Raw genomic sequence first — 4,784 nt, 5'->3', positions numbered from 1 at the left:
TCTGGGGTAACCACCACCCACTGCAGAAAAAAGTCTCTCTCTCGACTGAGGCTAACTTAGTAATCTATGGGTATAAATATGAACGTTCAGGAGGCAGTTTGACATATCCACAGCAGCCGTGACCTCTTTGTTGGAGCCCATGACCTCCTCAGCCACAGGTCTCTGCCCCAGCCTACAGTTCCAAACACAAACTATTTCCTGTGGAGTGGACTGTGTGTGTGCATATGCGTGGTACAACATATGTGTTTGTGTGTGCACATGTGCATGCAGGTGTGCAAGCTTATGGAAGCAGAGGTCAATGTCAAGTGTTTTCTTCAGTTTCTCTCCACGTTATTATTATCATTATTTTGAGTCAGGGTCTTACTATGTAACCCTGGCTGTCCTGGAACTCACTGTGTAGACCAGGTTGACCTCCGACTCATAGAGATCCTCCTGCCTCTGCCTCCTGAGTGCTAGGATTAAAGGTGTGTGCCACTATGCCTGGCTTCTACATATGTGTGTGTGTGTGTGTGTGTGTGTGTGTGTGTGTGTGTATACATATATACAAATATAAACACACTACACATATATATGTCTGAGACAGTCTGTCACTAAAGCTGGAATTCATCAGTTTGGCTAGCTGAATGGCCAATGAGCTTCAGGGATCCATTTGTGTCATCCCCCTGCTCCTCAATACTTGGTTAGATACACACTGCTACACCATTTTTATGTGGGTACTAGGGGCTTGAATTCAGATCTTCATGCTTGTATGGCAAGCATTTTACCAACTGAGCCCAGTGGAGTATATGTTAAACTAGCTTTATGTTAAACTAGCTTTACATGGCTCCCTAGCCAGCAGTGCATAGGGAGGTAGCCCACCTATGGCACTGGGATTTTCACCCAAGGACACTCTGCCTTCTGGGAGTGCCTGTTTCTCTGTATGCAGGATGCCTTCTTTAATTTTTTTTAAAGGGAGTGTGAATACAGTCCTTACTGCCACAATGCATCCAAAATTCTTGAATTTGAAGAAATTGCAGGGATCATCACATATGAAATGTAATGGATGAGCCTTGCCCTGGAAAACCACCTGCCTGGTCACAGTATCTCCCCTGCCAGATGAGTATTCCTTTAAATACTTTAAGTGCTATTTTTTTTTTACTGTCCCTCTAGATGCTTTACCTAACTCTAGGGTTAGCACTGTATAATGGAAAAAAAATTGAATGGAGAGAGGTCTCCAAAGGCTTACTACTAAGTGCCAATTGGTCTTGGGACTCAGCGAGGTCCAATACAGCAGGAAAGGAGCTCACTACTTGAATTATTTCATCAAGAGAAATGCTGGCTGCAGAGGAACACTACCTTGTCTCGTTCTCCATGAGCCACCCCACTTTCGTCGTCGTCCTGGGGTGCTGCTGCAGGGTGACTGCACATCTCTTCATCACTGACTGGCTTCGCAGAGCTGGCTTGCACTGCTTGTCCTAGCTCAGACTCAAGGTTCTGCTCCTCTTGTCTGCCATGCCTGCCACTGGCACTGGGTCCCCAAACCTGGCAGCTTCTGGGATGGAGACGAAGTCATTGTCTCTTTGTCCACCGCACCAGGCTACTGCAAGGGCCCCAGGCCAAGCAAACAATCTTCAGTCCCCAATATACCTTTTTTCCCCTCCATTTTCTTGTGGTTTTTTTTTTTTTTTTTTTTTAAAAGATAGGGTTTCTCTGTGTAGTCCTGGCTGTCCTGGAACTCAGAGGTCCCCCTGCCTCTGCCTCCCAAGTGCTGGGATGAAAGGCATGCATCATCACCACCCGGCTCAACTCTCCTGTGGGGAAAATGAACACAGTATACTGTCTGGGTGGATTCATTTCCCAGCCCCAGGACAGGCTAACTCCTTCTGGCCTGTCTCACGCTGTCATCCACTCCTTCCTTTGTCCCTTTGATGAACTGTTGCTCAGACTTCAAAGCCTCCCAGAGGCTCACAGGTACTGGATTGAGCTTCCATTTTTTCCTCTAAAAATTCTGACTCCATGCAGCCCTTGCCATATTTTCTTTCAAGTGACCCAGCAAGGTCCCACCATCTTCTTTTCCCCATTTCATCCTCCTCTGGATGCTTCAGAACCTTCTTAACCCACTTTATACATCAATCTAACCCATTCAGATCTGTTGGGATCTCTCCCACCTTCTAAAGATCACAGCCCACCCTAAGGGCTCCTCTTTAGCTTCCTGAGTCTTTTGAACCTCTCTCATCAGCCCAGTAGGGACTATCTCAATTCAGAGGAAATAGGGCTGACAAGATGGCTCAGCAGGTAAAGGCACTTGCCACGAAACCTGGGACCTGAGTTCTAGTCCTAGAACCCATATGGTGGAAGGAGAGAGCTGAGTTCCTCAAGTTATCCTCTGATGTCTGTGCATGCATGTGCACACACATGTAACAAAGGAATGTTAAAAAAAAATGTGTAGGGGCTGGAGAGATAACTCAGTGGTTTGGAGCACTGACTGCTCTTCCAGAGGACCTGGGTTCAATTCTCAGCACCCACATGGCAGCTCACAACTGTCTGTAACTCCAGTTCCAGGGTACCCGAGACCCATGGCTAAATACCAATGCACATAAAATAAAAATAAATAAATTTTTAAAAAACCTGCAAAAATTTTTAAAAGCGATTCTGGGGGACTAGCTGTATGATAACAGAGTTGCACAAAATGCATTGTGCTGTAATGTAACATTGTAATAATTGTGCTATTGCAGGCAGCAGGGGTTTTTCAGCTCAGTCATCTTAGCAGATCACTGTCATCTGTGCAGTCCTTTTGAAGAATCGTTAGACAGTATATGACGGCTCTGAAGGTTAAGGAGTTGTTTGTTCTAGGAAATTTTATTGAGCTTGTGCAGCTGTGATTGTGAATTTTTGTGTATATTTTCTTTTCTTTCTTTCTTTCTTTCTTTTTTTAAAGATTTGTTTATTTATTTATTTATTTATTTATTTATTTATTTATTTATTTATTTATTTATTTTGTATACAGCATCTATGACTACAGGTCAGAAGAGGGCACCAGATCTCATTACAGATGGTTGTGAGCCACCATGTAGTTGCTGGGAATTGAACTCAGGACCTCTGGAAGAGCAGTCAGTGCTCTTAACGACTCTGAGCCATCTCTCCAGCCCTTGTGTATATTTTCAAGACAGGGTCTCATGTGTCCCAGGCTGGCCCCAGCTTATTATATAGCAGAGGATGGCCTTGAATTTGTGATCTTCCTGCCACCGCTTCCCAAGTACTGGGATTATAGTCACGAGTCACCATGGGGGATCAAAACTAAGCACTTATATGTTCCAGGAAACCATTGTACCCACTGAGCTGTATCCCCAGATCTCCCAAACGCTTATTTAAAAAGAAAGCCTAGGGCTGGAAAGATGGCTCATTGGTTAAGAGCAGTGGCTGCTCTTCCAGAGGACCCGGGTTCAACTCCTAGCATCCACATGACAGCTCACAGTTATCTGTGACTCTATTTCCATGGGATTCAACACCCTCACACAGACAAATGTGCACATAAAATAAAAAGAAAGAAAGAAGGAAAGAGAGAGAGAAAGAGAGAAAAGGAAAAGAAAACATAGAACCAGGCAATGGTGGCACACGCCTTTAATTGCAGCACTTAGGAGGCAGGGCAGGTGGATCTCTGTGAGTTTGAGGCCAGCCTGGGCTACAAAGCAAATTTCAGGACAGCCAGGGGTCTGATAATATAACATAATTTAGGCTTTCTTTCTTTTTTTTTTGAGACAAGTTTTCTCTGGATAGCCCTGGCTGTCCTGGAATTCACTCTGTAGACCACAATGGCCTCAAACTCACAGTGATTAACCTGCCTCTGCCTCCCCAGTGCTAGGATTAAAGGTGCGTACCCACCCCCCACTCCCCCCCCCCCCGAGAATTTAGGCTTTCTTAATGAATGAAGGAATGATTACATGTCTGTATGCGGACATATGCACAGTATGTGTGGGAGGTCGGAGGACAATTTGCAGGGGTCGGTTCTCTCATTCTACACTGTGAGTTCCAGGGATCCCTCTACCTCTTGAGTGCTGGGCTTAAAAGTATGGGCTACCACTCCCGGCTGTATTTCAAGACTTAAAATTTATCACTATGGGGCTGGGAATGTAGCTCAGATGTAGAGTGCTTTCCTGGTATATACAAGGCCCTGAGTTCCATCTCCAGCCCTGAAGGAATCACCTTCACCACCATCACCCCTATCATCATCATCATCATCATCATCATCACAACCACCACCATCACCACCAATACCACCACCACCACCATTTAACACAGTCCTGGCATAGGTTGCTCCCTGGTCTTTATTGCCTGTCTTTATTGCTTATTTGGAACATACCTCAGCGTCCTTTATGGATAAACTAAAAATGTCTTGACTCTTTTTCCAGGAACTGCTCTTTATTACTTCCCCATGACAGCGAGCCAGTGACCTGAAACACCCAACTCTGTGAGATCTCATGATGTACTAAGAATCTGGGCTGCAGTAATGTCACAAAGACAAGATGCTGTGGCTTTGATCCCACACTGTAGAGGGACTAGTTGTGGGTTGCCACAGTAGTGGTAATGTGCTTGACTATATCTTTGTGGGCTCATTTAATTCTTCTATAATTTATAATCAGTTTGGCTAAATAATGCTTGCTACAGGCATTTCTTAGAAGTATTGAACTTCTATAAATGGAAGTTGCCAGTTCACAATGCCCTGGTCACGTGCTTGCATTTAATCATGCCACTCAAGAATGACCCTGCTTCAGAAGGTTTTTTGACCCTTTTCTCAGAAAATATTT

The 4,784-nt window shown here is 44.7% G+C and overlaps 1 non-coding gene across 1 annotated transcript; it reads right to left on the bottom strand.

Moving 5' to 3' along the window:
- Nucleotides 1–945: 945 nt before the first annotated feature.
- Nucleotides 946–1,103, bottom strand: LOC131918175 (U1 spliceosomal RNA). Its single transcript, XR_009380910.1, has one exon. It is a non-coding gene; the product is annotated as a U1 spliceosomal RNA (small nuclear RNA).
- Nucleotides 1,104–4,784: the final 3,681 nt, after the last annotated feature.

Source organism: Peromyscus eremicus, chromosome 8a (genome assembly GCF_949786415.1).
Source record: "Peromyscus eremicus chromosome 8a, PerEre_H2_v1, whole genome shotgun sequence".
NCBI classification, from domain to species: Eukaryota; Metazoa; Chordata; class Mammalia; order Rodentia; family Cricetidae; genus Peromyscus; species Peromyscus eremicus.
The sequence above is the reverse complement of the archived record's forward strand: the minus strand, read 5'-3'. Positions and strand labels throughout refer to the sequence as shown.